Source organism: Ursus arctos, unplaced genomic scaffold, assembly GCF_023065955.2.
Source record: "Ursus arctos isolate Adak ecotype North America unplaced genomic scaffold, UrsArc2.0 scaffold_7, whole genome shotgun sequence".
Taxonomy (NCBI): domain Eukaryota; kingdom Metazoa; phylum Chordata; class Mammalia; order Carnivora; family Ursidae; genus Ursus; species Ursus arctos.
Window position 1 is genome coordinate 10,702,780 of NW_026623089.1, and position 8,843 is coordinate 10,711,622.

General features: G+C 47.4%; 1 pseudogene; it reads right to left on the reverse strand.

The window, feature by feature from the left end:
• Positions 1-744: 744 nt before the first annotated feature.
• LOC113252559 (small nucleolar RNA U3) lies at positions 745-836 on the reverse strand (annotated as a pseudogene).
• Positions 837-8,843: the final 8,007 nt, after the last annotated feature.

An 8,843-nucleotide genomic window follows, 5' to 3' on the forward strand; every position in this document is an offset into this window, starting at 1 on the left:
AGAGGAAGCCGAAATGATAGAGTAGAAAGAAATTCATGGTAGCAAAAATAGGCAGAAGGCATTGTCACCAGGAGGACTGAGCCCCAGATGAGGGAGCAGTGAATGGCCTCTGAGTTGGGGAATGTAATAATGTGGCCTTGAGAATGATGAAAATGTCTTCCTGGTCCCCCTCTGAGGATTTATCTAATTGGGAAGTATACTTATAATCGTTCCCATTATTGGGAGCAACCTAAACATGTTCTGACAAGCAAAAGACCCACTCCAGTGCCGTTGGTTCCATGAGGAAAGCAGGGGGCAGGTATGGCTGGCTCAGGGCAAACGCACCAGCACTGGGGAGAAGAACAACTCACATGGCACGTGCAGCCAAGGGAAAGTCTGTCTCTGGGGGTAGAGAAAAGCATATTTCAATGGTCATTGATGAGGGAACGGAAGGCAAGCTGAGGACAAAGCAGAAACTGACACCCTGAAAACACCCCAATGTATGCAACATTCCTCGGCAGTCCTGGCTGCCCTAAAACTAAGGAAAGGAAAAAATGAATGGTTAACTGACAGAGACCACAATCCTGCGAGACCTGAGTCTCCCTCAGTTTACACATGTCCTAGTGATTTACAAGGAAGAAGTTTCTTATCAATAACCTAACTTCCAGAGACCCATAATTCAGTTTCCTAAAGCCCTAACATTACCATCCCCTCCATAAAATTGAGGGAAGCTGAGGCAGAAGGAAATGTAAATAAAACGGAATTTCTTTTGGACCTGCAGCTCATTGATAAGGACACGTGATAGGAGGAAAATACTGTAAACAAACTATAGAAATGATCCCTGAAAGTATAGTCTTAGGGGGGTGGGGGAATGGGATAGGCTGGTATTAAGGAGGACACGTATTGCATGGAGCACTGGGTGTTATACACAAGTAATGAATCATGGAACTTTACATCAAAAAGTTGGGATGTACTGTATGGTGACTAACATAACATAATAAAAAATTATTATAAAAAAAATACTGTAAACAGCCTTGGCTTGAAAATAGCAAGGTCTCCAATATCCAGCGAGTCTTCTTTGACATATGAAAGTGCTTTCTCAGCCTCCCCTTTCCCTTACCTCCCCTAACCCCATGGTATATAATCAGCCACCCCTCACAACCCAGGGCAGCAGCTCTTTCTGCCCAGGGGTCCTGTCCCCGTGCTTTAATAAACCACCAATTTTGCACCAAAGGCGTCTCAAGAATTCTTTCTTGGTCGTCGGCTCCAGACTCCACCCCACTGAACCTCACCGATATCCCACAACTTCATCAGTCACGATGGGAAACAGTCTTCATCAAGCGTTCAACAAGTAGTGTCAGGCACGGGATGGGCAGGGACACTTGTAGGCACGCAGACTTTGCAAAGGCACAGCCCCACCTCCGGGTGCTGCTGGGAGTAGAGAAGTGACCAACACAGACTCCTGGCCCTCATAGAGCTTACGTTCTAGGGGACGTCACAGGGAGTAAACAACTAAACAAGCAAACCACAAATGGTACTGATCAGATTGTGCTCAGTCCTGGGGAGAAAAGCACAACACCGAGATTCACGGAGGGTCTGCTCCTTCCCTGCTGTTGCTGTAACTGATGAGGAGAACAAAGGCAAGAGAAATGTAGCCAAAATTAAATTTCCTTACAGCTTGCAGCCCCCTGATAGATACCTGAAACCTGCACAGCACGGCATTCCTCAAGGAACTCACGGCTGCCTTCACGCCTTCATTTTTATGTTTTATTAAAGACGAAGAGTAATCTTACCTTAACAGCAGCTAGCCCCCAAGGTCCTGAAAGCCTTGCTTACAAATTCCTTAGAGACTTAACACTATCCCTAACCCCCACTAATTAAAAAGTATATAATCAGTCACTCCTCACAATCCCAGTGCAGCTCTTTCTGCCCCCAGGTCCTATTGCTGTGCTATAATAAATTCACCTTCTTTTTTTTAAAGATTTTATTTTTTTATTCGACAGAGATAGAGATAGCCAGCGAGAGAGGGAACACAAGCAGGGGGAGTGGGAGAGGAAGAAGCAGGCTCATAGCGAAGGAGCCTGATGTGGGGCTCGATCCCACAACGCCGGGATCACGCCCTGAGCCGAAGGCAGACGCTTAACCGCTGTGCCACCCAGGCGCCCCATAAATTCACCTTTTTGCACCAAAAACATCTCAAGAATTCTTTCCTGGCTGTTCGCTCTCAGACCTGAACTTCAAATCCATCATAACAAATGACAAATTTGTGACTTACATAAACACAAAATATTTGCTCACTTTCGGGGGGCAGAAGCCCTAAAATCAAAGGGCTGGGCTGTCTTCCTTCCGGAGGCTCTGGGGAAGAATCCATTTCCTTGGTTCCTGATCCCGTTCTCTGCAACATGACGTCTTCGTCTCTCCTCTCTTCTGGCTCCTTCTCCCACTCCCTCACTCCATTGCCTTTTCTCACTCTGATCTTTCCGCCTCTCTCTTATAAGGATTCCATAGTGGTTACACTGGCCCCCCCAAACAATTCAGGACAATATCTCCACCTCGAGATCCTTAATTTAATTACAAAACTCTCCTTTTGCCATGTGAGGTCGATATTCACAAGGTCTGGGGATTAGGATGTTCCATCTTTAGGGGACCATTGTTCCTTCTATCACAAAAAAATTAACTTTCTGAGGGTCTGAGGCAGGAGGGAGCTTGGCATGTTCCAGAGCAAAGACCCGTGGGAACAGAGCTTGGCTGAGGGGGGCCAGGAAATGAGATGGAGCAGGGGAGGTGGAGGGGCTGTGGTGAGCTGCTTGGATTTTACTCGACATTTGATGGGCAACTATCCAAGGATTTTAAGCAGAGGAGTTCCATGATTTGATTTTTGCACTTGAAAGATCAAGATCCTCCGGCTTTTCTGTGTAGAAAAACCACATGAGGCAACAGCTGAAAGAGAGAAAGAAGGAGAGAGGCTTCCACGATATTACAGGTGCAAGGCGAGGGTGGCTTAGACCAGGGTGCTGCTGGTGAAGGGGGTAAGGACCCGGTAGATTAGGGATGCAGCTTGAAGACTAAGAAGACCCTGAGCAAAGGTTCAGGGGCCAGCAGCTTACGAGGGAGGTGGATCCCAAGAAGCGGAGTGAGGGCGTGGGAAAGAGACAGGGAAGGGAAGAAAGTCAACAGAGGGAGCGTGCATTAGCTCTGTGGACACGGGGGCTCCAACCAGCGGGGCCCGCTGAGAATCAGAAGTGTTCCATGGAGGGTGAGTACGCTCTACTCACTCCCATCCCCTATTGCCTGAGGGCTCCTCGGCTCTTCCAGATGCCCCCACACCCATGACCACAGAACCCCCTTGGGCAGAGAACCAGGAGGATGTTGGCCTGAAAGAGAACACTCCCCAGTGGCCTCCAGGGTGCGTACAGAGAAGGGTGGGACACCCATGCCCTGGATACTCTCAGATCTTTGCATCTTCCAGAAGGGATGGGGCTGGTGCCCCCGAGGGGAGTGGCTGCCTTAGAGAGTAACCCAGATAGTGCCATTGTGACCGAGGAGGGAGGAAAGAGAGCAGAGGAGTCAGATTGGTAGATTGAGGGAGGTGAGTGGTTCCTGTCTATGTTCTCAGTGAAAGAACAGAAGTCATCAGCTAAGGAAGCGGACAGAGGGAGATGTTGGTGCTCTGAGGAGAGCGCGGGTATCACCTTGTCGTGGACAATCGTGGGAAGGTGGGTTCACGGAGAAAACACAGCACGGGGTAGAGCCGGGCCAAGTGCCCATGTCGGGACCAGAGACCGCCATCCAAGTTGGGTATCTCCTCCCAGCCCCGCTCAGGGGCTTGGGTGTCAGCAGACAGGCGATCTGGTGTAACCAGGGCTAGGACAGGGCAGGGGTGAGTGAAGCCGAGCCGAGCGGGGACCGGGAGGGTAAAGCATATGCTTCGGCATTAGCAGGAACCCAGGCTTGGTGCGGCCTGAAATGCAAACACTTTTGGGTTCCCTCTTTAAGAAAAGCTTACAATATCACAAAAATAAAATTAAAAACAAAAGTGAATATTTTTTAAGAATGAGAAAATAAATCATAATTTTAACATCACAAAATCCAGAAAAGTGATTTGTTATTAATTAGCTGCCTGATACAACCTTGTATTACTTTCTTTCCTGCCCCCCCCTTTTTTTTTGCCTATTCATGTGACAGTAATTTTGTGTTATTATCTATACAGAGACTAAAAAGATAATTCCGCCTTTCCTCTACAAGGCTGATTTGTACTTGGTTTTTTTTTTTTCTTATTGACAGTTGAGGAAATAAAATGTGTAACTTCACAGATATACTTACTTTTGCAATACTTCACAGAGCTCCAGATGAGTTAATGTGGAAAATCAGGTGAACATTTTGTCTTGATCCACCAGCCCACCGACCTGCCTCTCCATCTATCCATCCCACATCCATCTGTCTGGCCATCCATCTGTCTACTCACCCACAAATCCAGCCACCCCTCATGCACCCAGCTGCCCACCCTGCCCTTGTCCATCTGTCTGTCTACCCATCTGCCTACTACTCACCCATTTACTACCCCTCCATTTATTTTATTTTTTAAAACATTTTTTTAAAAAGATTTACTTATTTATTTGAGAGAGAGAAAGCAGGGGGAGGGAGAGGGAGAATCTCAAGCAGACTCCCCACTGAGCACGGGGCCCAACACAGGCTCCATCTCAGAATGCTGAGGACATGCCCTAAGCCTGAGATCAGACCCAAGCCAATACCAAGAGTCGGACATTCAACCGACTGAGGCACCCAGGGGCCCCTACCTCTCCTTTTTTTTTTTTTTTAAGATTTTATTTATTTATTTGACAGAGATAGAGACAGCCAGAGAGAGAGGAAACACAAGCAGGGGGAGTGGGAGAGGAAGAAGCAGGCTCATAGCAGAGGAGCCTGATGTGGGGCTCAATCCCGTAACGCCGGGATCACGCCCTGAGCCAAAGGCAGACGCTTAACCGCTGTGCCACCCAGGCGCCCCCTACCTCTCCATTTAAATCCTCACTAGGCATCTGACAAACATAAGACATGAAGCTCAGTGTTTCATTTAGACAACCGGAGCCTTTTCAAACTTTTTCATTCTCATTTGCCTTTTTTCCATTTCTCTTCATCAGGATGTATTTTATGCATGTAAATCCCTTGTCTCATTTATAATCTCATCTTCAAGACCACAGTTCAAGCCATTCCTCTCCCTACAGAGGCCCCTTCTCCTCCATGCTATTTGCCTTGCTTGAGCATGACTAATTAACTTCTCTCATCAGAATAAGCCTCCTCCCTACACTGTCCATGTTGGGCAAGGGGGCACCACAAGCACCGCAGTCTCATTTTCTAAAATTTAATAAAGAAACAATAGCTTGGGATTTATAATTTTTCCAGCAGTGGAGACATTTGCCTGGGGAGAGATGGATAAATAAAATCCGGGTCAGTAGCTAATAGAAAGAAAAAACAAATGCATAAAGGACAGAATTATTGGAAATGTGCGCTGAGCCTATGCTGACTTCAGAACAGAGTTTAGAGAAAGGATAATCATAGCTGACATTTATGAAGTTCTTACTAAGTGCCAGGTTCTTCACATGAATTACTTAATTTAACTGAATTATCGTTGCACTAAACGATAAATTTAGCTGTTACCCCATTTTGAAGATGGGGGAACTGAGGCATCGCTCAGTGTGGGAGCCAGGCTTAGGCAGTGCAGCTGGCATCGGCGGCTGGCAGCCCGGCTCCGGAGCCCAGGCTCTAACCCCACCCTCCTAGCCTTTCATATGTGGAGGAACCTGGAGAGGTAAGGCATAAGTGGAGACCCGATGACCCATGGACACAGCAAAGCCTGGGAGTCAAGGGCTCCAGCAGCTAGTCTCCTTCCAGTCATTAGCTTGTTGTGTGACCTTGGATAAGTCACTTTCCCCTCTGGTCCTCATAAAATGAGAAGACTGGGTTGATGGTCTCCCATGTCTGTTCCCACCTCAAAGCCTGGGCTGTCTATATCGCTGTCTATGGCATTCATTTATGGCATTAAGCCAAAGTTGCTGTAGTTATTCAAACAACCAGAATTAACCAGAGCAAGGACTGCAAGTAGAAATATCAATATATCAGCCATGAAACACAATCTGGGCAATTCTGTGCTTAGAGAGAGTACCAGGGAAGATCCCAGCAATTGGAAACTGTGGCCCACAGCCCCTTGATACCATCGCCTGGAGTTTCTGCACGCCCTGCGGCATCCTTCACATCCACCGGCTTACATGGAGTCGGGTAACAAGCACCCAGCACAGGCAAGACCAGAGTCATGGATTTCTCCACCCAACAAACACACGCTCTTTACCTACCGCACGCCCAGTAGGGACCACGTTGCCGGAGACGCCAGGTGATCAGAGCAGAGACATGAAGCAGACACCCAGACGCCCAGTTTAGAGAACCACAAGGCACCCTATATGGGATTGTGCGCCAAAGGTTTTGAGGGCACGGACTAGGAGCCCTTAATCCATGATTTCCCGGTCCTACTGGCTTCTTTCAGTTCCTCAAATTTGCCCTGCTCCTTCCTTTGGCCTTCCCAGCTTCCAAAATGCCCTTCCCCTGCTCTAGGGTCGCCTGGCTCCTGCCCATCCTCCAAGGGTCAGATGACAGGTCACCTCCAGAAAGAGGGCTCCTCTCAACTTCCTTACCTGAGAGTTCCTCTGTCTTGTTCCATCTTAGCGTCTGATTATCTTTATAGAACCTAACACCGTTTAAATAATTGAGTTTGCTTATTTACTTATTTTTTTAATGTGGTGTCCTCACTAAACTCAAAGTTCCAGGAAGAAATGTGAAAGGGCTGCTATGTCTACCATGATACCCCAGTGCCCCTAGCAAGTGCCCGTGATGTCATTTCAAATGTTTCTTGAATGAATAGATGTCTGGGGCGGGGGGCAGCGGAGGGAACAGGTCCCCAGGTATGCAAAGTTAGGACAGAGCTGTTCAGGAGACCAGCAGGTCCAAGGCACCCAGGTAGGATCAAGAAGGGCGATCCCAGGACTCTGCCTGATGGAGAATGAAAGACTGCTCTTGCCTCAAGCCTGTGGATCTAAACCTTGGAAGTGTCTGCTCTTCTATCTTTCTTCTTTGGGAAAATGTTGAAACAGTGAGCAGACTAAACTGCTCAGTCTAAAATAAAACAAGGCTAATAAAAACAGGAACCTGATGCAAATTATAGCTTATCAGATGCAGAAGGTCGGGGGAACCTCATGGTTGATGAAACTGCACGTGAAAATGAATCATGATTTGTCTCCAGATTATTCTACTAAAAAAAGGATATACTATATATGTCTTGGTATAATTCCTAAAAGAACTGGCAATCATTATCACGTTAGTCTAATTTATACTTGCTAATAGGCCCATTGTGTCATTCTCATCCCAGACGAGATCAACTGCAGACAGCAGGCTAGGCATGGTTAGCAGAAGCATCTGTCTGTCCTCCCATCCACCCCAGTCGTCAAGCACCTTCTTCCCATCTCATCCTGATTTCACTCCTAAGATTGGGACGACGGAAGTCTGAGCCTGCCCTTGGGACTTCCTCAGAGTCTCAGCCTCACACAAATTTGGTTTTGTCACCTTCCAGGCTCCCCCCAAATGCAGATCCTAGTCCGTTCCCTCTGTGTTCCACATTCCCACAGAAAGTACGCTCAGGGCTTCTGGTTGTGAGAGAGAGAGAGAGGGAGAGAGAGAGGAGATGAACCAATGCTAAATGACAAGGATGCCATGTTACGTCCAGATTAATTCCAGACCTGCCCATCACAGGGCTGGTGGCACAGTGCCTACCCCAGAGGGATTAATGATGATTAGACACCCTCCTTGTGGAGTGGAATTGGAGAAGTGGTAATTACTTGGTGTTTATGCCTTCTCACATGAAACGAATGAGCACAGCCTTCTTTGCAGAAAAGCGTTAGCCACAACCTAGGATTTCAGCAGCTGTCAGCTCTGTTATTGACCAACCCCATGGAAGCAGCCACCGCAGCCCGGCTGGAGACTACAGTGGGATCTCGCTGGAACTAACTGGATGGTGAGATTGTTCAGGGAAGCCATCACATCATATCCCAGAGATTTCTTTATCATAAAACAGAGGCCAAATTATGCTGTAAAATGCCCTCGATTGGGTACAATGAAGAGCTTCTGTTGAAGCAATAAAATGTTTTCCTTGCCTTGCTAAACCCAGCTTTGGAATCCACAGCTGAAAAACAGGATTCTTGTCCCACTGATTACACTTTGATTTTTTCAACTAGCAATGCTCCTCCAAAGGGAAGCTACGCTTTTGAATCAACCAGAAACTTCTCAGTGAGGAGGTATTTCATTAACACCTGTCCCCGTGGTTTTGAAGTGGCATCTGTCTCATGTCTCTTGGGGCCACTTGACAGAGGGAAAATGCTCTAAAGTTCCTGGGGACAGCCACTCTGCAGCTATTCGACACAAGTGACAACCATGTTCCTTGAATTCTAGGAAAATGTGGGACTTCTTTCCTGCTCGCATGTGAGATGCTTTACTAAACACCACGTTGGACCAATAGCTCAGGCCCAAGGAATTTGTTTTCCACCAAGAAGGCAGTTAGGGGACAGCAAGGCCCTGCTCTGTTGTCACACTGTCACAGATTAGATGGAATAATGACTCCACTTCACAGTGATACTCATGCAAACAGCTCCACGGAGTCTCTAGAAAGTGCAAAACCCATCTAGGAGCGTGGACGCTTCCTCCGGGAACGACTCTGCTAACATCAGTGAGTTGCAGGCATTAAGTATATAGCAGGTTATTGCACAAAGACGTAACTGGTTCGCTGTCCCTTACTCTCCTGGGCAAGTACTTCAGTTTCTATTACC